We start from the raw sequence: 27,907 nt of genomic DNA, 5'->3' as shown, positions 1-27,907 counted from the left end.
AAGCAATGGATCTGGGAGTGCTTATGCAGACATTGGCCAGTGAGCAGGATAGGATGGATATACTTAGAAGCCGGCTAAGTGGTGGCAATCTGCCCACACCTAAATGACATAGGCTTATGGTACCTCAGCAGCAGTTTGAACACATCCTGGCAATTGTGACTCATACACTACAGAGGAATTTCTGCTTGCAATAGCACATTTACTGCAGTTTTGAGCCGTAGATGTGCACAGGTCATTGAGGTATCACTTGTTTGTGGTGTGAGATGGTGTGTACGTGGGTTTACAGCATGTTAGTGTTTCATGGGTGTTTTGCAAATGGTGGAGGGTGTAAACAAAACAAAAATGGATGCCAGACTGTATTTTTTGATATTTTGAGGGTTTGGGATTGTGGTACATGCGATTTTGAGCAGTCGGGTTTGTGAATGTTCAGGTTTCTAATTTCGAAATACTGAAATTCAGTATTTCAGTATTTTGAAATATCAAAGTGAACCCAAATATAAATATATATATATATATATATATATATATATATATATATATATATATATATATATATATATGAAACTTGTGTTTAGCTATCTATAAAACACCATTAACATACTGTATTAATGTTTATATGTATCTAAACAAAGAGTCTAACATATCTAGTTAGAAATATTATTCAGAAACACCTTGTTACCCCACCACTGATCCACTAGAAAAAATGCACTTTGGTATTAAGTCAAATTATACTATTACTGAAGAATTAGAAGACATGCATGATGTGTAGTTATTTAACAGGGAAAAGTATATAAAGTACTTATAATTGGGAAAAGAAAGAAAAGGAACATTAGCAACAAAAAAGAACAGGAAGAAAGAAGAGAGAGAGAGAAAGACAGAGAAAGTTATTTAAATACTCAGTACTATATGTAATTAGAAGTAGATATAGAAAGGAAAAGAGAAAGTTAATAATAAAGATGATTCACATTACCTTACAGTATAGAGATTTTCCAGAATAAAATATATTATGATTCATAAAACAAAGCATTTAAAATTAGAAGTAATTTATTCATTTGCCCTTTAGTTTCTTAGTTTTGTTTGCTCCTTCCTTCACAGACCATCCATTTTTTGTTGCCTGTCTCTTCAAACTCTAGGATGGCCATTCCATTCCATCTATGTCCAACAGTATTTTCTTCATTTGGATAAATTCTACTGCTTCCTGTAGGAAATCAAGATCTTCACTCCTTCTGGCAAGGTGATTTTTATTCTTGCAGGAAAAATAATCTGTGCTTTAATATTGGCTTTTTTCAATAGAGGAACACACTCCTTTCTTCTGGATATAACTGTAGAGGTGATGATTGGATGGGAGAAAGGAAATTCACCCCAGGGATCACGTCAGTCGCCGTGCTAGACAGGGGTCCAGGGAAGTAAATAATGTTGGAAGAAATAGCCAGGGAATTGTTATGGATAGGCTTCTATAGGCCCTAGGGCCAATAGCCTAGTACCAACCTATGAACCTATGAACCTATGAAGGTGTAGCCATTATTAAAATGAATATTTTTTTTCATCCATCTTGATAGGGGAATTGGTCCAAGCTAATTTCAGCACTAAGTCCTTGTCTTGCAAGGAAATAAATCTAACTATTATAGACCTGGGGCTAGATGAACTCAGAGATGAAGCTGGATTTGCCAGAGACCGATGAACCCTATCAATTCCAAAAGAGAGGAGTTCAGGCATGTTTAGTGCTGATGAGAACCACTTAATGAGGAATTGAATCATGTTAGCACCCTCCTCTTTCTCAGGAATTCCATATATTCTTATGTTATTCCTCCTTGATCTACTTTCAAGGTCTTCCAGTTTCTCAATCAGCCTGGTGTTTTGTTTCAGAAGAAATTCATTGTGATGTTCACTTTCTGTCACTCTAGTATCCAGGACAGTTACTGTCTCCTCTAAGGCAAGAATCTGTTCAGATTGTTTTTTTTGCTATTCCATTTAGAAGTTCCAGTTGTTTACTGCATTCTTGTTTGATAATATCCATTTTGTTTTCAAATGTGTCCATTTTTAGTGACAGTTCTTGGATGTCTGTTATTATAAGATGTAGTTCTTTCTTCACTGCACTCTCCTGGTGTGGGTTCTTCACGTTGCTCATGTTTTTAGTGACAGTTCTTGGATGTTTGTTATTATAAGATGTAGTTCTTTCTTCACTGCACTCTCCTGGTGTGGGTTCTTCACGTTGCTCATGTTTTTAGTGACAGTTCTTGGATGTTTGTTATTATAAGATGCAGTTCTTTCTTCACTGCACTCTCCTGGTGTGGGTTCTTCATGTTGCTCATGTTTTTAGTGACAGTTCTTGGATGTTTGTTATTATAAGATGTAGTTCTTTCTTCACTGCACTCTCCTGGTGTGGGTTCTTCATGTTGCTCATGTTTTTAGTGACAGTTCTTGGATGTTTGTTATTATAAGATGTAGTTCTTTCTTCACTGCACTCTCCTGGTGTGGGTTCTTCACGTTGCTCATGTTTTTAGTGACAGTTCTTGGATGTTTGTTATTATAAGATGTAGTTCTTTCTTCACTGCACTCTCCTGGTGTGGGTTCTTCACGTTGCTCATGTTTTTAGTGACAGTTCTTGGATGTTTGTTATTATAAGATGTAGTTCTTTCTTCACTGCACTCTCCTGGTGTGGGTTCTTCACGTTGCTCATGTTTTTAGTGACAGTTCTTGGATGTTTGTTATTATAAGATGTAGTTCTTTCTTCACTGCACTCTCCTGGTGTGGGTTCTTCACGTTGCTCATGTTTTTAGTGACAGTTCTTGGATGTTTGTTATTATAAGATGTAGTTCTTTCTTCACTGCACTCTCCTGGTGTGGGTTCTTCACGTTGCTCATGTTTTTAGTGACAGTTCTTGGATGTTTGTTATTATAAGATGTAGTTCTTTCTTCACTGCACTCTCCTGGTGTGGGTTCTTCACGTTGCTCATGTTTTTAGTGACAGTTCTTGGATGTTTGTTATTATAAGATGCAGTTCTTTCTTCACTGCACTCTCCTGGTGTGGGTTCTTCACGTTGCTCATGTTTTTAGTGACAGTTCTTGGATGTTTGTTATTATAAGATGTAGTTCTTTCTTCACTGCACTCTCCTGGTGTGGGTTCTTCACGTTGCTCATGTTTTTAGTGACAGTTCTTGGATGTTTGTTATTATAAGATGTAGTTCTTTCTTCACTGCACTCTCCTGGTGTGGGTTCTTCATGTTGCTCATGTTTTTAGTGACAGTTCTTGGATGTTTGTTATTATAAGATGTAGTTCTTTCTTCACTGCACTCTCCTGGTGTGGGTTCTTCACGTTGCTCATGTTTTTAGTGACAGTTCTTGGATGTTTGTTATTATAAGATGTAGTTCTTTCTTCACTGCACTCTCCTGGTGTGGGTTCTTCACGTTGCTCATGTTTTTAGTGACAGTTCTTGGATGTTTGTTATTATAAGATGCAGTTCTTTCTTCACTGCACTCTCCTGGTGTGGGTTCTTCACGTTGCTCATGTTTTTAGTGACAGTTCTTGGATGTTTGTTATTATAAGATGTAGTTCTTTCTTCACTGCACTCTCCTGGTGTGGGTTCTTCACGTTGCTCATGTTTTAGTGACAGTTCTTGGATGTTTGTTATTATAAGATGTAGTTCTTTCTTCACTGCACTCTCCTGGTGTGGGTTCTTCACGTTGCTCATGTTTTAGTGACAGTTCTTGGATGTTTGTTATTATAAGATGTAGTTCTTTCTTCACTGCACTCTCCTGGTGTGGGTTCTTCATGTTGCTCATGTTTTAGTGACAGTTCTTGGATGTTTGTTATTATAAGATGTAGTTCTTTCTTCACTGCACTCTCCTGGTGTGGGTTCTTCACGTTGCTCATGCTTTAGTGACAGTTCTTGGATGTTTGTTATTATAAGATGTAGTTCTTTCTTCACTGCACTCTCCTGGTGTGGGTTCTTCACGTTGCTCATGTTTTTAGTGACAGTTCTTGGATGTTTGTTATTATAAGATGTAGTTCTTTCTTCACTGCACTCTCCTGGTGTGGGTTCTTCACGTTGCTCATGTTTTTAGTGACAGTTCTTGGATGTTTGTTATTATAAGATGTAGTTCTTTCTTCACTGCACTCTCCTGGTGTGGGTTCTTCACGTTGCTCATGCTTTAGTGACAGTTCTTGGATGTTTGTTATTATAAGATGTAGTTCTTTGTTCACTGCACTCTCCTGGTGTGGGTTCTTCATGTTGCTCATGTTTTAGTGACAGTTCTTGGATGTTTGTTATTATAAGATGTAGTTCTTTCTTCACTGCACTCTCCTGGTGTGGGTTCTTCACGTTGCTCATGTTTTAGTGACAGTTCTTGGATGTTTGTTATTATAAGATGTAGTTCTTTCTTCACTGCACTCTCCTGGTGTGGGTTCTTCACGTTGCTCATGTTTTTAGTGACAGTTCTTGGATGTTTGTTATTATAAGATGTAGTTCTTTCTTCACTGCACTCTCCTGGTGTGGGTTCTTCACGTTGCTCATGTTTTTAGTGACAGTTCTTGGATGTTTGTTATTATAAGATGTAGTTCTTTCTTCACTGCACTCTCCTGGTGTGGGTTCTTCACGTTGCTCATGTTTTAGTGACAGTTCTTGGATGTTTGTTATTATAAGATGTAGTTCTTTCTTCACTGCACTCTCCTGGTGTGGGTTCTTCACGTTGCTCATGTTTTTAGTGACAGTTCTTGGATGTTTGTTATTATAAGATGTAGTTCTTTCTTCACTGCACTCTCCTGGTGTGGGTTCTTCACGTTGCTCATGTTTTAGTGACAGTTCTTGGATGTTTGTTATTATAAGATGTAGTTCTTTCTTCACTGCACTCTCCTGGTGTGGGTTCTTCACGTTGCTCATGTTTTTAGTGACAGTTCTTGGATGTTTGTTATTATAAGATGCAGTTCTTTCTTCACTGCACTCTCCTGGTGTGGGTTCTTCACGTTGCTCATGTTTTTAGTGACAGTTCTTGGATGTTTGTTATTATAAGATGCAGTTCTTTCTTCACTGCACTCTCCTGGTGTGGGTTCTTCACGTTGCTCATGTTTTAGTGACAGTTCTTGGATGTTTGTTATTATAAGATGTAGTTCTTTCTTCACTGCACTCTCCTGGTGTGGGTTCTTCACGTTGCTCATGTTTTAGTGACAGTTCTTGGATGTTTGTTATTATAAGATGCAGTTCTTTCTTCACTGCACTCTCCTGGTGTGGGTTCTTCACGTTGCTCATGTTTTAGTGACAGTTCTTGGATGTTTGTTATTATAAGATGTAGTTCTTTCTTCACTGCACTCTCCTGGTGTGGGTTCTTCACGTTGCTCATGTTTTTAGTGACAGTTCTTGGATGTTTGTTATTATAAGATGTAGTTCTTTCTTCACTGCACTCTCCTGGTGTGGGTTCTTCATGTTGCTCATGTTTTTAGTGACAGTTCTTGGATGTTTGTTATTATAAGATGTAGTTCTTTCTTCACTGCACTCTCCTGGTGTGGGTTCTTCACGTTGCTCATGTTTTTAGTGACAGTTCTTGGATGTTTGTTATTATAAGATGTAGTTCTTTCTTCACTGCACTCTCCTGGTGTGGGTTCTTCACGTTGCTCATGTTTTTAGTGACAGTTCTTGGATGTTTGTTATTATAAGATGTAGTTCTTTCTTCACTGCACTCTCCTGGTGTGGGTTCTTCACGTTGCTCATGTTTTTAGTGACAGTTCTTGGATGTTTGTTATTATAAGATGTAGTTCTTTCTTCACTGCACTCTCCTGGTGTGGGTTCTTCACGTTGCTCATGTTTTAGTGACAGTTCTTGGATGTTTGTTATTATAAGATGTAGTTCTTTCTTCACTGCACTCTCCTGGTGTGGGTTCTTCACGTTGCTCATGTTTTAGTGACAGTTCTTGGATGTTTGTTATTATAAGATGTAGTTCTTTCTTCACTGCACTCTCCTGGTGTGGGTTCTTCACGTTGCTCATGTTTTAGTGACAGTTCTTGGATGTTTGTTATTATAAGATGTAGTTCTTTCTTCACTGCACTCTCCTGGTGTGGGTTCTTCACGTTGCTCATGTTTTAGTGACAGTTCTTGGATGTTTGTTATTATAAGATGTAGTTCTTTCTTCACTGCACTCTCCTGGTGTGGGTTCTTCACGTTGCTCATGCTTTTAGTGACAGTTCTTGGATGTTTGTTATTATAAGATGTAGTTCTTTCTTCACTGCACTCTCCTGGTGTGGGTTCTTCACGTTGCTCATGTTTTTAGTGACAGTTCTTGGATGTTTGTTATTATAAGATGTAGTTCTTTCTTCACTGCACTCTCCTGGTGTGGGTTCTTCACGTTGCTCATGTTTTTAGTGACAGTTCTTGGATGTTTGTTATTATAAGATGTAGTTCTTTCTTCACTGCACTCTCCTGGTGTGGGTTCTTCATGTTGCTCATGTTTTAGTGACAGTTCTTGGATGTTTGTTATTATAAGATGTAGTTCTTTCTTCACTGCACTCTCCTGGTGTGGGTTCTTCATGTTGCTCATGTTTTTAGTGACAGTTCTTGGATGTTTGTTATTATAAGATGTAGTTCTTTCTTCACTGCACTCTCCTGGTGTGGGTTCTTCACGTTGCTCATGTTTTTAGTGACAGTTCTTGGATGTTTGTTATTATAAGATGTAGTTCTTTCTTCACTGCACTCTCCTGGTGTGGGTTCTTCACGTTGCTCATGTTTTTAGTGACAGTTCTTGGATGTTTGTTATTATAAGATGTAGTTCTTTCTTCACTGCACTCTCCTGGTGTGGGTTCTTCACGTTGCTCATGTTTTTAGTGACAGTTCTTGGATGTTTGTTATTATAAGATGTAGTTCTTTCTTCACTGCACTCTCCTGGTGTGGGTTCTTCACGTTGCTCATGTTTTTAGTGACAGTTCTTGGATGTTTGTTATTATAAGATGTAGTTCTTTCTTCACTGCACTCTCCTGGTGTGGGTTCTTCACGTTGCTCATGTTTTTAGTGACAGTTCTTGGATGTTTGTTATTATAAGATGTAGTTCTTTCTTCACTGCACTCTCCTGGTGTGGGTTCTTCACGTTGCTCATGTTTTTAGTGACAGTTCTTGGATGTTTGTTATTATAAGATGTAGTTCTTTCTTCACTGCACTCTCCTGGTGTGGGTTCTTCACGTTGCTCATGTTTTTAGTGACAGTTCTTGGATGTTTGTTATTATAAGATGTAGTTCTTTCTTCACTGCACTCTCCTGGTGTGGGTTCTTCACGTTGCTCATGTTTTTAGTGACAGTTCTTGGATGTTTGTTATTATAAGATGTAGTTCTTTCTTCACTGCACTCTCCTGGTGTGGGTTCTTCACGTTGCTCATGTTTTTAGTGACAGTTCTTGGATGTTTGTTATTATAAGATGTAGTTCTTTCTTCACTGCACTCTCCTGGTGTGGGTTCTTCACGTTGCTCATGTTTTAGTGACAGTTCTTGGATGTTTGTTATTATAAGATGTAGTTCTTTCTTCACTGCACTCTCCTGGTGTGGGTTCTTCACGTTGCTCATGTTTTTAGTGACAGTTCTTGGATGTTTGTTATTATAAGATGTAGTTCTTTCTTCACTGCACTCTCCTGGTGTGGGTTCTTCACGTTGCTCATGTTTTTAGTGACAGTTCTTGGATGTTTGTTATTATAAGATGTAGTTCTTTCTTCACTGCACTCTCCTGGTGTGGGTTCTTCATGTTGCTCATGTTTTTAGTGACAGTTCTTGGATGTTTGTTATTATAAGATGTAGTTCTTTCTTCACTGCACTCTCCTGGTGTGGGTTCTTCACGTTGCTCATGTTTTTAGTGACAGTTCTTGGATGTTTGTTATTATAAGATGTAGTTCTTTCTTCACTGCACTCTCCTGGTGTGGGTTCTTCACGTTGCTCATGTTTTTAGTGACAGTTCTTGGATGTTTGTTATTATAAGATGTAGTTCTTTCTTCACTGCACTCTCCTGGTGTGGGTTCTTCACGTTGCTCATGTTTTTAGTGACAGTTCTTGGATGTTTGTTATTATAAGATGTAGTTCTTTCTTCACTGCACTCTCCTGGTGTGGGTTCTTCACGTTGCTCATGTTTTTAGTGACAGTTCTTGGATGTTTGTTATTATAAGATGTAGTTCTTTCTTCACTGCACTCTCCTGGTGTGGGTTCTTCACGTTGCTCATGTTTTTAGTGACAGTTCTTGGATGTTTGTTATTATAAGATGTAGTTCTTTCTTCACTGCACTCTCCTGGTGTGGGTTCTTCACGTTGCTCATGTTTTTAGTGACAGTTCTTGGATGTTTGTTATTATAAGATGCAGTTCTTTCTTCACTGCACTCTCCTGGTGTGGGTTCTTCACGTTGCTCATGTTTTAGTGACAGTTCTTGGATGTTTGTTATTATAAGATGTAGTTCTTTCTTCACTGCACTCTCCTGGTGTGGGTTCTTCACGTTGCTCATGTTTTTAGTGACAGTTCTTGGATGTTTGTTATTATAAGATGTAGTTCTTTCTTCACTGCACTCTCCTGGTGTGGGTTCTTCATGTTGCTCATGTTTTTAGTGACAGTTCTTGGATGTTTGTTATTATAAGATGTAGTTCTTTCTTCACTGCACTCTCCTGGTGTGGGTTCTTCACGTTGCTCATGTTTTTAGTGACAGTTCTTGGATGTTTGTTATTATAAGATGTAGTTCTTTCTTCACTGCACTCTCCTGGTGTGGGTTCTTCACGTTGCTCATGTTTTTAGTGACAGTTCTTGGATGTTTGTTATTATAAGATGTAGTTCTTTCTTCACTGCACTCTCCTGGTGTGGGTTCTTCACGTTGCTCATGTTTTTAGTGACAGTTCTTGGATGTTTGTTATTATAAGATGTAGTTCTTTCTTCACTGCACTCTCCTGGTGTGGGTTCTTCACGTTGCTCATGTTTTTAGTGACAGTTCTTGGATGTTTGTTATTATAAGATGTAGTTCTTCGTTCACTGCACTCTCCTGGTGTGGGTTCTTCATGTTGCTCATGTTTTAGTGACAGTTCTTGGATGTTTGTTATTATAAGATGTAGTTCTTTCTTCACTGCACTCTCCTGGTGTGGGTTCTTCACGTTGCTCATGTTTTTAGTGACAGTTCTTGGATGTTTGTTATTATAAGATGTAGTTCTTTCTTCACTGCACTCTCCTGGTGTGGGTTCTTCACGTTGCTCATGTTTTAGTGACAGTTCTTGGATGTTTGTTATTATAAGATGTAGTTCTTTGTTCACTGCACTCTCCTGGTGTGGGTTCTTCACGTTGCTCATGTTTTTAGTGACAGTTCTTGGATGTTTGTTATTATAAGATGTAGTTCTTTCTTCACTGCACTCTCCTGGTGTGGGTTCTTCACGTTGCTCATGTTTTTAGTGACAGTTCTTGGATGTTTGTTATTATAAGATGTAGTTCTTTCTTCACTGCACTCTCCTGGTGTGGGTTCTTCACGTTGCTCATGTTTTAGTGACAGTTCTTGGATGTTTGTTATTATAAGATGTAGTTCTTTCTTCACTGCACTCTCCTGGTGTGGGTTCTTCACGTTGCTCATGCTTTAGTGACAGTTCTTGGATGTTTGTTATTATAAGATGTAGTTCTTTCTTCACTGCACTCTCCTGGTGTGGGTTCTTCATGTTGCTCATGTTTTTAGTGACAGTTCTTGGATGTTTGTTATTATAAGATGTAGTTCTTTCTTCACTGCACTCTCCTGGTGTGGGTTCTTCACGTTGCTCATGTTTTAGTGACAGTTCTTGGATGTTTGTTATTATAAGATGTAGTTCTTTCTTCACTGCACTCTCCTGGTGTGGGTTCTTCACGTTGCTCATGTTTTTAGTGACAGTTCTTGGATGTTTGTTATTATAAGATGTAGTTCTTTCTTCACTGCACTCTCCTGGTGTGGGTTCTTCACGTTGCTCATGTTTTTAGTGACAGTTCTTGGATGTTTGTTATTATAAGATGTAGTTCTTTCTTCACTGCACTCTCCTGGTGTGGGTTCTTCACGTTGCTCATGTTTTAGTGACAGTTCTTGGATGTTTGTTATTATAAGATGTAGTTCTTTCTTCACTGCACTCTCCTGGTGTGGGTTCTTCATGTTGCTCATGTTTTAGTGACAGTTCTTGGATGTTTGTTATTATAAGATGTAGTTCTTTCTTCACTGCACTCTCCTGGTGTGGGTTCTTCACGTTGCTCATGTTTTTAGTGACAGTTCTTGGATGTTTGTTATTATAAGATGTAGTTCTTTCTTCACTGCACTCTCCTGGTGTGGGTTCTTCACGTTGCTCATGTTTTAGTGACAGTTCTTGGATGTTTGTTATTATAAGATGTAGTTCTTTCTTCACTGCACTCTCCTGGTGTGGGTTCTTCACGTTGCTCATGTTTTAGTGACAGTTCTTGGATGTTTGTTATTATAAGATGTAGTTCTTTCTTCACTGCACTCTCCTGGTGTGGGTTCTTCACGTTGCTCATGTTTTAGTGACAGTTCTTGGATGTTTGTTATTATAAGATGTAGTTCTTTCTTCACTGCACTCTCCTGGTGTGGGTTCTTCACGTTGCTCATGTTTTAGTGACAGTTCTTGGATGTTTGTTATTATAAGATGTAGTTCTTTCTTCACTGCACTCTCCTGGTGTGGGTTCTTCACGTTGCTCATGTTTTTAGTGACAGTTCTTGGATGTTTGTTATTATAAGATGTAGTTCTTTCTTCACTGCACTCTCCTGGTGTGGGTTCTTCACGTTGCTCATGTTTTAGTGACAGTTCTTGGATGTTTGTTATTATAAGATGTAGTTCTTTCTTCACTGCACTCTCCTGGTGTGGGTTCTTCATGTTGCTCATGTTTTTAGTGACAGTTCTTGGATGTTTGTTATTATAAGATGTAGTTCTTTCTTCACTGCACTCTCCTGGTGTGGGTTCTTCACGTTGCTCATGTTTTTAGTGACAGTTCTTGGATGTTTGTTATTATAAGATGTAGTTCTTTCTTCGCTGCACTCTCCTGGTGTGGGTTCTTCACGTTGCTCATGTTTTTAGTGACAGTTCTTGGATGTTTGTTATTATAAGATGTAGTTCTTTCTTCACTGCACTCTCCTGGTGTGGGTTCTTCACGTTGCTCATGTTTTTAGTGACAGTTCTTGGATGTTTGTTATTATAAGATGTAGTTCTTTCTTCACTGCACTCTCCTGGTGTGGGTTCTTCACGTTGCTCATGTTTTTAGTGACAGTTCTTGGATGTTTGTTATTATAAGATGTAGTTCTTTCTTCACTGCACTCTCCTGGTGTGGGTTCTTCACGTTGCTCATGTTTTAGTGACAGTTCTTGGATGTTTGTTATTATAAGATGTAGTTCTTTGTTCACTGCACTCTCCTGGTGTGGGTTCTTCACGTTGCTCATGTTTTAGTGACAGTTCTTGGATGTTTGTTATTATAAGATGTAGTTCTTTCTTCACTGCACTCTCCTGGTGTGGGTTCTTCACGTTGCTCATGTTTTTAGTGACAGTTCTTGGATGTTTGTTATTATAAGATGTAGTTCTTTGTTCGCTGCACTCTCCTGGTGTGGGTTCTTCACGTTGCTCATGCTTTAGTGACAGTTCTTGGATGTTTGTTATTATAAGATGTAGTTCTTTGTTCACTGCACTCTCCTGGTGTGGGTTCTTCACGTTGCTCATGCTTTAGTGACAGTTCTTGGATGTTTGTTATTATAAGATGTAGTTCTTTCTTCACTGCACTCTCCTGGTGTGGGTTCTTCACGTTGCTCATGTTTTTAGTGACAGTTCTTGGATGTTTGTTATTATAAGATGTAGTTCTTTGTTCACTGCACTCTCCTGGTGTGGGTTCTTCACGTTGCTCATGTTTTTAGTGACAGTTCTTGGATGTTTGTTATTATAAGATGTAGTTCTTTCTTCACTGCACTCTCCTGGTGTGGGTTCTTCATGTTGCTCATGTTTTTAGTGACAGTTCTTGGATGTTTGTCATTATAAGATGTAGTTCTTTCTTCACTGCACTCTCCTGGTGTGGGTTCTTCACGTTGCTCATGTTTTTAGTGACAGTTCTTGGATGTTTGTCATTATAAGATGTAGTTCTTTCTTCACTGCACTCTCCTGGTGTGGGTTCTTCACGTTGCTCATGTTTTTAGTGACAGTTCTTGGATGTTTGTTATTATAAGATGTAGTTCTTTCTTCACTGCACTCTCCTGGTGTGGGTTCTTCACGTTGCTCATGTTTTAGTGACAGTTCTTGGATGTTTGTTATTATAAGATGTAGTTCTTTCTTCACTGCACTCTCCTGGTGTGGGTTCTTCACGTTGCTCATGTTTTAGTGACAGTTCTTGGATGTTTGTTATTATAAGATGTAGTTCTTTCTTCACTGCACTCTCCTGGTGTGGGTTCTTCAGTTGCTCATGTTTTAGTGACAGTTCTTGGATGTTTGTTATTATAAGATGTAGTTCTTTCTTCACTGCACTCTCCTGGTGTGGGTTCTTCACGTTGCTCATGTTTTTAGTGACAGTTCTTGGATGTTTGTTATTATAAGATGTAGTTCTTTGTTCACTGCACTCTCCTGGTGTGGGTTCTTCATGTTGCTCATGTTTTTAGTGACAGTTCTTGGATGTTTGTTATTATAAGATGTAGTTCTTTCTTCACTGCACTCTCCTGGTGTGGGTTCTTCGAGTTGCTCATGTTTTAGTGACAGTTCTTGGATGTTTGTTATTATAAGATGTAGTTCTTTCTTCACTGCACTCTCCTGGTGTGGGTTCTTCATGTTGCTCATGTTTTTAGTGACAGTTCTTGGATGTTTGTTATTATAAGATGTAGTTCTTTCTTCACTGCACTCTCCTGGTGTGGGTTCTTCATGTTGCTCATGTTTTTAGTGACAGTTCTTGGATGTTTGTTATTATAAGATGTAGTTCTTTCTTCACTGCACTCTCCTGGTGTGGGTTCTTCACGTTGCTCATGTTTCTAGTGACAGTTCTTGGATGTTTGTTATTATAAGATGTAGTTCTTTCTTCACTGCACTCTCCTGGTGTGGGTTCTTCATGTTGCTCATGTTTTTAGTGACAGTTCTTGGATGTTTGTTATTATAAGATGTAGTTCTTTCTTCACTGCACTCTCCTGGTGTGGGTTCTTCACGTTGCTCATGTTTATAGTGACAGTTCTTGGATGTTTGTTATTATAAGATGTAGTTCTTTCTTCACTGCACTCTCCTGGTGTGGGTTCTTCACGTTGCTCATGTTTTTAGTGACAGTTCTTGGATGTTTGTTATTATAAGATGTAGTTCTTTCTTCACTGCACTCTCCTGGTGTGGGTTCTTCGAGTTGCTCATGCTTTAGTGACAGTTCTTGGATGTTTGTTATTATAAGATGTAGCTCTTTCTTCACTGCACTCTCCTGGTGTGGGTTCTTCATGTTGCTCATGTTTTTAGTGACAGTTCTTGGATGTTTGTTATTATAAGATGTAGTTCTTTCTTCACTGCACTCTCCTGGTGTGGGTTCTTCACGTTGCTCATGTTTTTAGTGACAGTTCTTGGATGTTTGTTATTATAAGATGTAGTTCTTTCTTCACTGCACTCTCCTGGTGTGGGTTCTTCACGTTGCTCATGTTTTTAGTGACAGTTGTTGGATGTTTGTTATTATAAGATGTAGTTCTTTCTTCACTGCACTCTCCTGGTGTGGGTTCTTCATGTTGCTCATGTTTTTAGTGACAGTTCTTGGATGTTTGTTATTATAAGATGTAGTTCTTTCTTCACTGCACTCTCCTGGTGTGGGTTCTTCACGTTGCTCATGTTTTTAGTGACAGTTCTTGGATGTTTGTTATTATAAGATGTAGTTCTTTGTTCACTGCACTCTCCTGGTGTGGGTTCTTCATGTTGCTCATGTTTTTAGTGACAGTTCTTGGATGTTTGTTATTATAAGATGTAGTTCTTTCTTCACTGCACTCTCCTGGTGTGGGTTCTTCACGTTGCTCATGCTTTAGTGACAGTTCTTGGATGTTTGTTATTATAAGATGTAGTTCTTTCTTCACTGCACTCTCCTGGTGTGGGTTCTTCGAGTTGCTCATGCTTTAGTGACAGTTCTTGGATGTTTGTTATTATAAGATGTAGTTCTTTCTTCACTGCACTCTCCTGGTGTGGGTTCTTCGCGTTGCTCATGTTTTGAGTGACAGTCCTTGGATGTTTGTTATTATAAGATGTAGTTCTTTCTTCACTGCACTCTCCTGGTGTGGGTTCTTCACGTTGCTCATGTTTTTAGTGACAGTTCTTGGATGTTTGTTATTATAAGATGTAGTTCTTTCTTCACTGCACTCTCCTGGTGTGGGTTCTTCGAGTTGCTCATGCTTTAGTGACAGTTCTTGGATGTTTGTTATTATAAGATGTAGTTCTTTCTTCACTGCACTCTCCTGGTGTGGGTTCTTCACGTTGCTCATGTTTTAGTGACAGTTCTTGGATGTTTGTTATTATAAGATGTAGTTCTTTGTTCACTGCACTCTCCTGGTGTGGGTTCTTCATGTTGCTCATGTTTTTAGTGACAGTTCTTGGATGTTTGTTATTATAAGATGTAATTCTTTCTTCACTGCACTCTCCTGGTGTGGGTTCTTCACGTTGCTCATGCTTTAGTGACAGTTCTTGGATGTTTGTTATTATAAGATGTAGTTCTTTGTTCGCTGCACTCTCCTGGTGTGGGTTCTTCACGTTGCTCATGCTTTAGTGACAGTTCTTGGATGTTTGTTATTATAAGATGTAGTTCTTTGTTCGCTGCACTCTCCTGGTGTGGGTTCTTCATGTTGCTCATGTTTTTAGTGACAGTTCTTGGATGTTTGTTATTATAAGATGTAGTTCTTTGTTCACTGCACTCTCCTGGTGTGGGTTCTTCATGTTGCTCATGCTTTAGTGACAGTTCTTGGATGTTTGTCATTATAAGATGTAGCTCTTTCTTCACTGCACTCTCCTGGTGTGGGTTCTTCATGTTGCTCATGTTTTTAGTGACAGTTCTTGGATGTTTGTTATTATAAGATGTAGCTCTTTCTTCACTGCACTCTCCTGGTGTGGGTTCTTGACGTTGCTCATGTTTTTAGTGACAGTTCTTGGATGTTTGTTATTATAAGATGTAGTTCTTTCTTCGCTGCACTCTCCTGGTGTGGGTTCTTCATGTTGCTCATGTTTTAGTGACAGTTCTTGGATGTTTGTTATTATAAGATGTAGTTCTTTCTTCACTGCACTCTCCTGGTGTGGGTTCTTCGAGTTGCTCATGCTTTTAGTGACAGTTCTTGGATGTTTGTTATTATAAGATGTAGTTCTTTCTTCACTGCACTCTCCTGGTGTGGGTTCTTCATGTTGCTCATGTTTTTAGTGACAGTTCTTGGATGTTTGTTATTATAAGATGTAGTTCTTTCTTCACTGCACTCTCCTGGTGTGGGTTCTTCGAGTTGCTCATGCTTTAGTGACAGTTCTTGGATGTTTGTTATTATAAGATGTAGTTCTTTCTTCACTGCACTCTCCTGGTGTGGGTTCTTCACGTTGCTCATGCTTTAGTGACAGTTCTTGGATGTTTGTTATTATAAGATGTAGTTCTTTCTTCACTGTACTCTCCTGTTGTGGGTTCTTCACATTGCTCATGCTTTAGTGACAGTTCTTGGATGTTTGTTATTATAAGATGTAGTTCTTTCTTCACTGCACTCTCCTGGTGTGGGTTCTTCACGTTGCTCATGTTTTTAGTGACAGTGCTTTGATGTCTGTTATTATAAGATGTAATTCTTTGTTCACTGCACTCTCCTGGTGTGGGTTCTTCACGTTGCTCATGCTTTAGTGACAGTTCTTGGATGTTTGTTATTATAAGATGTAGTTCTTTCTTCACTGCACTCTCCTGGTGTGGGTTCTTCACGTTGCTCATGCTTTAGTGAGAGTTCTTGGATGTTTGTTATTATAAGATGTAGTTCTTTCTTCACTGCACTCTCCTGGTGTGGGTTCTTCACGTTGCTCATGTTTTTAGTGACAGTTCTTGGATGTTTGTTATTATAAGATGTAGTTCTTTCTTCACTGCACTCTCCTGGTGTGGGTTCTTCACGTTGCTCATGTTTTTAGTGACAGTGCTTTGATGTCTGTTATTATAAGATGTAATTCTTTGTTCACTGCACTCTCCTGGTGTGGGTTCTTCACGTTGCTCATGCTTTAGTGACAGTTCTTGGATGTTTGTTATTATAAGATGTAGTTCTTTCTTCACTGCACTCTCCTGGTGTGGGTTCTTCACGTTGCTCATGCTTTAGTGACAGTTCTTGGATGTTTGTTATTATAAGATGTAGTTCTTTCTTCACTGCACTCTCCTGGTGTGGGTTCTTCACGTTGCTCATGCTTTAGTGACAGTTCTTGGATGTTTGTCATTATAAGATGTAGTTCTTTCTTCACTGCACTCTCCTGGTGTGGGTTCTTCACATTGCTCATGTTTTTAGTGACAGTTCTTGGATGTTTGATATTATAAGATGTAGTTCTTTCTTCACTGCACTCTCCTGGTGTGGGTTCTTCACGTTGCTCATGTTTTTAGTGACAGTTCTTGGATGTTTGTTATTATAAGATGTAGTTCTTTCTTCACTGCACTCTCCTGGTGTGGGTTCTTCACGTTGCTCATGTTTTTAGTGACAGTTCTTGGATGTTTGTTATTATAAGATGTAGTTCTTTCTTCACTGCACTCTCCTGGTGTGGGTTCTTCACGTTGCTCATGCTTTAGTGACAGTTCTTGGATGTTTGTTATTATAAGATGTAGTTCTTTGTTCACTGCACTCTCCTGGTGTGGGTTCTTCACGTTGCTCATGTTTTTAGTGACAGTTCTTGGATGTTTGTTATTATAAGATGTAGTTCTTTCTTCACTGCACTCTCCTGGTGTGGGTTCTTCACGTTGCTCATGCTTTAGTGACAGTTCTTGGATGTTTGTTATTATAAGATGTAGTTCTTTCTTCACTGCACTCTCCTGGTGTGGGTTCTTCACGTTGCTCATGTTTTAGTGACAGTTCTTGGATGTTTGTTATTATAAGATGCAGTTCTTTCTTCACTGCACTCTCCTGGTGTGGGTTCTTCATGTTGCTCATGTTTTTAGTGACAGTTCTTGGATGTTTGTTATTATAAGATGTAGTTCTTTCTTCACTGCACTCTCCTGGTGTGGGTTCTTCACGTTGCTCATGCTTTAGTGACAGTTCTTGGATATTTGTTATTATAATATGTAGTTCTTTCTTCACTGCACTCTCCTGTTGCGGGTTCTTTGAGTTGCTCATGTTGAGATCTCCAGTAGAAAACTTCTTGACAGGAATAATTAAAAAACTCTCTTGACTATGTATTAATTTTTAGAAAATAACAAAGAGTCTATGTTAATCTAACTTTTAGTATACGTTTAGTTCGATTTTTCTAAAATTTAAAGTATATTTCCTGTCAGGATATTAAAATCCAATCAGAGCTATGGATTCCTGCTGCTTGCAGACCGCCATCTTGGCCCTGCCCACTCATTCTATCTTTTTCTATAGCATCAATGTTTGTTTTTCATGTTAGTATTTTTTCATAATTTTTAAATTCTTCATTTACAAATTCTTTTTCTCTTTTTGTTATTTTCATCATTTCCAAAACTGATTATACTTATGTTTAAACATTTTCACTTTAAACTTCTCATTCCCTTCATTTATCTACATCAATACTTTATACAAAGTTAAAGAAGCAGAACAAACAACTGGATATAACAACCCCAATCCCTTCTCATCTTCACTCATATAAGATAAAACTCTTTTCACTTGGTTTAACCTTGAACTCCATGTAAAAGAAAACACTGTTTCACACTTCATTGTTCATATTTTCCTTGAATCATATAAACATTTGACAGATATGCTATTTTTTCCCATTCAAAAAGAATTTGCCAAATAAGCCTATTCCTTAAATGTTAATATGTACGTTCTCCATATAACATGCATTTTTTTTCATTTCTTCTATAAAATGTTCCCATTGTCTTATAACTACTTAATTTTTTTCCAAAATTTTATTCCTGACAATGATAGTTCATTCATTGAAAAATATACCCCCTCCGATGTTCATCCATCCATCCATCCTCAACCCTTTTTTTCCCATTTTGCATGTGGCTTTGGGATGTCACTTCAGCAGTGACAATCATCTTGAGCCAAGGTTTACACAGCCAGGTGGATAGACCTGCAGTGGTGGCTCTTGTGCACCACTTACTCGCACACACACACACACACACACACACACACACACACACACACACACACACACACACACATGCAGACTGTGCACAAAAGGCATCCCAGCCAAGAAAATCACAACAACCTTGCTTTTATCTTTAGCCAAGGACATTCCCATTATATTTAAAGATCTGTTCCAACAAAACAGCACTTCCCTCATCATCACTTTATTCTAAGCAACAAATAGTGTGTCATTTGCATAAGTCAAACCTACTGGGTCACTATTTGCTTTTGTTTTACATATCTAACACCTTCCATTTTATGAGCCACTTCACTCACTATTGCATTCATTAATAATGCAAAAAATATCCCCTCATGGAACATCCTTGTCTTATACCACAATTCATGCATATTTCTTCACTCAGCCATCCATTCTATAACACTATTCCTCTATTATTTTGATATACTGACATGCACACTGTTCTAATTTTGTTAATTATTCCATACTTTCCCATAACGTCCTGCTAAGCATTATGCTGTGCTGTGTCAAATGCCTTGAGTTTCCCATATTCCTATTTACTTATAATATCATCCACAATTTTTTTAATCGCTAATAATAATTCATGAAAACCCTTTCCAATTATACCATTACTACTTTTTTTCATATCTTTCATCCATCCTTCCATTTTCATCTATATTATTCTCATAAAAATTATAATGTGTACTATTGTGTGTGATAGGTCGCCAATTTTTTTTATTTCATTCTTTTCATCTTTCTTCCATATAAATTTATTATTCCACTACATATCTCTTAATAAACAAATCCTTCTTTCAAACAATCATTCATATTGTTTATAAAACACCTTCTTTGACAGTCCCTTAATTTCTTATACATTTTATACCCTAAGCCATCTAGACCTGAAACTGAATCAATATTTACTTTTCTACGTACGTTATCCAACTCACTAACAGTAATTTCTTTTCCAAATGCTTCCTTAATTCTTTCTTGATTTTTTTTAATTTCCAGTCCCTTATTTTCTTTTTCCTTACATGTTTTATACATGCTGTACTATAATATTCATGGGATATTGATATGGTTTGAGAGTCTGGGCCATTACTCTGCTGAGGGCACCATTTAAGTGCGATCCATCTTTGCTCCTATTGTTTAGACTCTGCACATGCGTAATTAGCCTCATATGTCTGCTGTATCTTTTGCTTTTCTCGCTTTTAATTTAGGTAGAGGGTTAACCCAGGGGCACTGTTCTTAGTTAAGCAACTCACTCAAAGTTATGCAGTACACAGATGGAGGTAGAAAGAATCATACCCTGTACCCATGAGTCCAGGAAAAAAAGCTTAGTAAGAGTTCAGTGCCTTAATCCTCTGCATTTACTGTAAGACTTGAATTTGTGTCTTCATGTTCTGATAATTCACTGAGGTATCAAATGTACTAGGATTTATAGTCAGTAATGATAATTATTAGAGTTTCATAGTTTTGTTGTTCAGATATTAAGAAAATGCATGCTAATACAAAATCTGTTGTTCTGTTAACTTTTAAAGTGAATTATAATACTTTGCCTCTTATCTGTCTCTGATTTTTCAGAACATGACTGATTGTGCCTAATATATATTTTTTGGTAAATCAGTGAGGATTGCTTGCACTCAATAACGTTAGTCATTAAAAGTGTCATAGTTATTATTAGTAGTAGTATTAATATCTAAGGTACATATTTTTTCCCAATAATATTTTATTTATTTTATATAAGAGGTAACAAGTAACAAAAAAACATAACATTGCCAGAGAGGAAGGTTCAAAACACAATAGATACGCATTGAAAGTCCTATTGACATTATGTATCTCTAATAAACTTGAAATAAGAAGAAAAAGTATTATATACAACTATATACACATGTACAAAGATATATACAAAGCTACTGCAAAAGACTGGGAGCGACAGCTAAGTAGAACAGACAAAGCCTCAGATGTCTGGAGTGTTAGTAATCATTATGAGAGATAATAATAATATAAATGATAACAGCAGTAATAATGATATTTATTAATAGTGCTGATAATAATGATAGGTAGTAATAATAATACTATTAATAATGTTGTTGGGAAGGGGCATAGCAAGTCTCACTAGTTAAGCAGAAGCCTAAAATTTAGTAAATATGCAATCATTTTATCTCCCTGAATGATAGCAAATATCAGGTTCCAAAATTTCTGACAATAACCTTCTTGTTAGGGTTCCTTAAAAAGATTTTCTGTGAGGATATGTATTTTACCGCTAGGTTCCTGAAACTTTTCCAAAACAATTTATCACGATCCATCCAATTTTTTGTTATGTAAAGTTTAATTAATAAACAGAGAGTTATGAGAATGTAACATTTTAATTTTGGAACTTTGAGATCAGTAATGTGCAGAAGGGCCATTTCCCATGATAAGGTAGATTTCTGATATCCCATCTTTTCTAATCTAACTTTGAGGGAACACCAAAGTTTATATGTGTGGCTGCATGACCATAGGATGTGCTATAGATCAGCTTGGGGAAAGGAGCAGTATGCGCATAATGGGAGCATATTACATTTACATTTATTTAGGATACATGGAGTGAAGTACGTATTGTTGTTAACTATCAATTGTGTATATATTAGCTTTTTGAAAGGGGAAAACTTAAAAAGTATCTTCTATTGCTCTGTGTTTATGATCTTCATTTAGGTCCCTATTATACTGATTCCAGTAGTTGGAGAATAGCAATACATTTTGGTATTTGGAAGTTGTCAATACTTTATAGGTGCTTGATAACATGCTTTTCCTTTTAGTAAGGTTATTTATAATATCTATAACCCTAAATATATCGCTTTCATTGTTAGGTTCATCTATAATTATTGCTGTGAGAAGTTCTCTGATTTGACGAAGGATAATAGTATATTTCTGCCCAAGTTTCACCTCATCTCTGAGTTTCAATAGTGATTTCCTTACAATTGCCCAAACCACATTTCACTCCATTCCTAAAACTCTCAATGTCAAAGTCAGCCTATCTGCATATGCAGATGATTTTAATATGTACTTTGAACGTCCCATTTCTGATATACAAAGGCTAACTGATTCAACTGGAACATTTTCAAAAGTTTCGAACTATTTAGTGAACCAAAACAAATTGCTCATCTTCCTCGTTAATCCATTATACCATAAAGAATTCTTATTCGCGGAGTCCCATTCTAAAATTAAATACTCAATTAAATACCTTGGGATGCAATTTGATCATACTCCTATGTCTATGTACCAAAATAATCTTATGAAAATATGGACAGGCATCATGCAAGACCTTTATAGATGGCAACAACTTAAATTGGCCCTATTATCTAAAGTAGCAAACATAAAGATGAATGATTTACCTAAGCTACAGTATCAACTCAATACCTCAGACGTGATTATACTGAATAACTTCTTCCAAAAGATTAACAAGGAACTGGCCAAATTCATTTGGCACCCCAAAGCTGTTAGGATAAATTATCAGAAACTAAGTTACTCTAAATCAAAAGGGGGGCTAAGTCTGCCAGATTTTTGCCTTTATTATTGGATCATATGTATAAATAAAGTAATCCCAATTTTGAACTTTAAACTGAAAGAAGACACATGACATCCTTTATGGGTTAAAATTTGGCATAATCACGTTAAAAACAACAGTATCAATCCCAAAGCTCTACCTTTCCTATCGGCCGAAAGCTTAAATAATTCTTCTATCAATAGCACCTGAGACAAAAAGTAAAAATCTTTCAAAATTTAATAAAATATGCGGAGTTAGAAAAAGCCCTTCCATATCTCCAACCACTTCACATGAACCTGAATATAATGCTAAACAATTAAATGATCAATTTAGTAGATTACCCCTTAATCAAAGACTGTATCATATGGGATGTACACAGACACAAAAGGAAACCATCTAAGATACATATTTAAATGTTGTACCTGGTTTTGTTCCTTGTTTCTGATTCTTGACCTAAGAACATGGGAGGGCAGAGGTGAGTCACAGTATATATTACTGAGATCAGTGAGCTGATATCAATTTCCGGGTCATTATTTATGAATTTATTCATTCATTTGATGACTTAAGATTTATGGCTCATTCAAAAAGCAGGATGAGAGTTTAATGCCTTTTTTTATGTAACATGGCTGTGTGTTTTTGTGTGTGTATGTGTGTGCGTGTGTGTGTGTGTGTGTGTGTGTGTGTGTGTGTGTGTGTGTGTGTGTTGATTATTATTTATGATTCCATTCTTTTACTGCCCGATAAGAGCCTTACAAACTAGACTTTGTAAAAAGGGAACTTCTGAGTTTAGGCTGTGGGCGAGGAATAATGATTACGTTTTGCATGGATACTCATAGTTTTTTGAGAAGATCATTTGGAAAAGATATAAGATTTGTCAAAGAATATGGCTGCCAGAACACTTCATTCACAATGTGCATTTACAGTAGACAGCTGCCTGAAATTAGAGGTAAGACCTTATTATATTTTTGACAATTTGCTATTTACACTGTGGTGAATTATTGATTTTCCCTCTTCCAGTGTGCGTTCTTGTTGAAGAAGAATTAAATATGGGTTAGGTATTTAGTTCACTTGTCTGCTGAAGGATCAAATCCTAAAGTTTTGTGATGCAATGTCTCTGAAATGTTCTGCAGGTTTTTCAGTGGACAGCAGTTCAAATAATTTGAAATGTATATATTCATAGATTAGATAGTGCATTCAATTCATGCTATCCATGAAGAATAAGTAATAAAACTAAGATTTTAGAGGTAATAAATCCTTTACAGACTGTAAGTTATTTATATTGTACAGTATTCCATATTTAATCAAGCCCCTAATTAGTCCTTTGTCATTTAATGGGTAGATTTTTATACCAAGGTTGTGAGCAGATGTTTTGACTGTAAATGCAGATTGCAGTCCTTTGGACCAATAAATGGAATTTGGAAGATAGAACTATTTACAACCTCATGCTATAGGTTTTCTACTGTCTTCAGACATGATTCAAAGCAGTTGAATTTCAGAAATAAAAATGCAATGTGAATAAATCTGTAACATTTATTTTGTATTGTGGCACTTCTGACAAAATGGTTTTCTTTTTTTTTCAAAACAGGTTTATTGTTTTAACATATAAGAGAAATATCATAACAATTTTATACAAGTAATTAAAAATAGGTATTATTATAATATTCAACAAAACAACTAAAGTATTTACAAAGACATCCACTACAATCACATCAATTAATTAAACTAAAATACCATGCTATTGAAATTAAAATTTTTTTAACAAATTTTGTAAATTATCCCATACAATAAAATAAGATGTTTTTCTATTTGTTCTAGTCCTAATTGTGTTTATTTCCAACACTATATTCATAACATTTTTAAATTCATTGAACGAAGGAGGTGTATCTGAAATCCAATTTCTAGTTATTATTTTCCTAGCCACTGCTAGAATAGACCATAACAAGGGAAGCTTAACCTTTTTAACACTTTGAGGTACAGGTGTGTTGAATAATATAAGAGATTTAGAAATAATGAAATTATCTGTAAAAAGAGCCTGCAAAAATTCATTAATTGACTTCCAGTATTCTTTCAATTTTATACAGTCATAAAACATATGAGCCCAGTCAGCATTAATTTCTACATTACATCTCTTACATAGATTATCTTTATTATTTATTTTATTCATCATCAAAGGTGTATAAAAAGATCTATGTAAAATTTCCATGTATAAAGTCTCCAGACAATGGAAGACGTAGTTCTATAAGCAGATTCCAATATATATTGTTTATCTTGTTGATTTGGTGGGTCCCCATTAATAGAAGTGAAATAATTCCAGTATGAATCTACACTGTAAAAAGTTTCTTGTCTGATAACTTTATGTATGTATGAAAGTTTACCTTTATCAGAAACTTTATGTTGTAAATTTAATATCAAGTAATCAATCAGTGTTGGAATAGATTCTTTAACAGTTATAGACATTAAATCTATTTTATTAATGAGATGTTGTCTAAAGGTCTGAACCTCTAACCAGCAAGTTTCTCTTAGATCAAATTCTTGTTTTAAGAAATCTAGATTTTTAACTTTATTATCAGATATCAACTGATACCAGTACTTTAGATCATTATCTATAGCTAAATGAGTTCCTTCAGAACTAGATGACAAAAGCATACCCTGAGTATACATTATAGGAAATACAATAAAATTCCATTCCCTATACTTAGGGTGCATGAATATAAAGTTACGATAACTAATAATAATATTTAATGGGTAACAAACCATATGTTTAGGTGTAATAGGTGAAGCACAAAATTCCTTTAGTAACCATAACATGGAGTTATTTACAATCATATTTTTATGTGTTAAGGAGATTTTCATGAAGTGTATACTAATTAGCTCCCAATAATCTTTCCATTTTGTGACATATGACTGATCTATTAATAAAGTAATAACTTTTACAATAGAAGAGATAGTATATAAATTAAAGTCTGGAAAAGAAATACCCCTTGAGACCAGCTATTAGTATGTTTCTTTAATGCAATCCTAGGTCTATTAGGTGCCCATAAGAAATTTAACATTAGTGTGTTCAGTTTCTTGATAATTATTTTTGTAGGTGGAAGTATTATTGATTGTATTAAGTATAAAATCTTGGGGAATATTATCATTTTAATAATTGTAAGTCTCTCCTCCATAGTAAAAACATATTATTCCAGGTATTAAAAAGATTTTGTATATTAAGAAAACAGGTATTATAATCATTATATATAATAGATTTAATATCTTTAGATAGTATTATACCTAAATAAGTTATCTGACCTGAATTGGGTACATATTTAGTAAAATCACTAATGAGAATATTTTTTCGTGTATATATAGGTAGTATTTTAGTTTTTCTTCATTGAATATTAAACCAGAAATACTTTTAAAATTCATCATGTTATCAAATAGAGACTGTATAGAAGAATTAGATCCTGCTGATGTAATTAGAACATCATCTGCAAAAAGTTGAATTTTGGATGTTGTATTTTCATCTATTTCAAAACCCTCTATGTCAGTACTGTTTCTGATCAAATTAGCCCAAGGCTCCATTACTAAAGTGAATAATAGTGGAGAAAGTGGACATCCTTGTTTTGTACCTTTAAGAATGGGCATTTTTTGTGAAACATATGTTCCTACCTTAAAATAAGCCAACGCTCCTTTGTATAAATGTTCAATTAGATTTACAAATGCATCCGAGAAGTTTGTGCACTTCATTAAGGTAAACAGATAGTCCCAACTTACTGAATCAAATGCTGAACTTATATAAAGACTAATAAGTGTTAAATCTTTCTTTTTCCTATTTGCAAAATATATTAATGTTAAAGTTCTTCTTATATTATCAAAAGTATTTCTATTTACAATGAAGCCTGTCTGATCTATATCTATAATGCCGGGAATGATTGTCTTCAATCTATCAGCAAAGATATTCATAAACATTTTATAATCAACATTAAGTAATGAGATGGGCCGATATGAAGAACATCTAGTTGGATCTTTATTAGGTTTTAAAATTGGTGAAATAAATGTATATTGCCAAGATGGGGGGGTTATTAACTCAGTTTGGGCCAAAATAAAAACCTTATGTATTAATGAATATGTATTTTTAGAAAGGATTTTATATATCTCTGGTATAATACCATCATTACCCGGTGCTTTGTTTGATTTAAGCTTATTTATTTGTGTAATAACTTCTGTATATGAAATACTCTTGTCCAATAGTTTAATCTGTTGTTTATTAAGCTTTTATTCATATTTGTGGTTATAAACTCCTTTATTTTATCTTTAGGTTCCATGTTAATATTATTATGGTTAATTTTGTGAAAGTGATTTCTAAATTCATCTAGTATTTCTGGTATACTAGAAACATTCTTCTTTTCCTTAGAGAAAAGATTTCTTTGATATGGTTTTGTTTATTCAACCTTTTGTTTTATTTTTAAGTCTATGTAAGTATTTGGGGCTTATTGAATAAGACAAAACTTGTATTTCTCTAAAGTTATTTTAACTTTATGAGTTAAAATTTCTTTGTATTTCTCATTTAGTTTGTTTATTTCTTCAATAACTTTCTTGTCCATAATATTTTCTTTATTATTATGTTTATAAGAGTCTAATTTACTTTGAATATCTAACAATTCCTTATCCCAAGATTTCCTTTTATTATTATACCATCTGATACTTTGTCCATATAGATATGATTTTAAGGCATCCCAAACATAAACAATGGAGACTTCAGGAGTGTTATTTATGTCTAAAAAATGTTTTACTTCTGAAAGTATATATTCTTTATAGTCTTTTAGTTGAGTTAAGTATGCTGGTATCCTTTTGATCTGAACATTCTGAGTATTTTTTATCATGAATTCAAAAACAATTGAATTATGATCAGATATAGGACATGGAATGATTTTGGAATTAATTAAATCTGTTACCATCTGGTTAGAAATAAAGACCCTATCTATTTTTGAATAAGTTTTGTATCTGTTAGAAAAAAGGTGTATGGTAATGATTTTGAATCTATCTGATTATTAATATCATTCAAATGATAAGAATTAGCAAAATCCTTTAAATGTTTTGCATTAGATGTAATTCTTCTCTTTCCTATAGTGGTAGTATCACTTTCATGTAGTATACAATTAAAGTCACCAGCTAAAATAATATCTCCTATAGAGAATGATATGATCTTATCAAGATGATGTTTCACTGTATTAATACCAATTCCAGGTATCCAATATACATTAATTAAAGTGTAAGTCTTCCCATTAATTTGTATTGTAACCATACAAAACATTCCTTTGTCATCCTGATAAGACTTAATGGTTTTAGGAATGGGCATACTTTTATTCCATAAAATAGCCACTCCTCTTTTTTCTGAGTGTGCTCTGAACTAACCAGTACTGTATATTTGTTTGTGGCTAGTTTATCAATATCTTTTTCAAGAGATGGGTTTCTTGTAGGAAGACTAAGTTGGCCTTATGTAAATTAATGTATCTTATTAGGCTTGCCCTTTTACATGGATTATTTAATCCATTAATGTTTAAAGAAATTCCTTTTAAAGATGTCATTTGGCATTTTTAAAACTTAAGAATCTTATGATCAAAATAACAAATAACAAGATAAGTAATGTTACATCTCCTCCTTTAGGTGTACCTTTAAATATAGCTGTATTTATTGAATCTCTTATGGGATTTTGTATAGGATTCAATTTTGTTTGTAGTGACAATGAATGTACAAAATATATTGTGGATGTCAAAACTATATACAAATAACAATGAACAAGTGAAAATAATGTAAGGATTAAACCTTGCATCCAGCCTGGAGTTATAAACTCCAACTTAGAGTAGTATTTACCACTCAAGTTAATCCCCTACCCTAAGCAGCAGTACGTCAGCTACCACCTTATCAATTTAATACTAGTTATATTTAACTGAAGTTAACAGTTTTCAATTCAATTATCTAGCAAGACAAGACTACACATTTGGTAAAACAGCATCATATAAACTAAAATAAACCTTTTTTTTTTTTTTAAACTGTTCATACTACTATATACATCCATGTAATATAAAACACTTGTATTCAAATAGCATTCAAATAATCTTGATGTAAAAAATCAAGAGGAGAGAAAAATGCGTTCAAACATTCATTTAAATCAAAAACTTTGGCTAATATGATTCAGACATTACATATATTAGGATGACGAT

This window comes from Protopterus annectens, chromosome 1.part1 (assembly GCF_019279795.1).
Source record: "Protopterus annectens isolate FY-2018-M chromosome 1.part1, PAN1.0, whole genome shotgun sequence".
Lineage (NCBI taxonomy): Eukaryota > Metazoa > Chordata > Ceratodontiformes > Protopteridae > Protopterus > Protopterus annectens.
The sequence above is the reverse complement of the archived record's forward strand: the minus strand, read 5'-3'. Positions refer to the sequence as shown.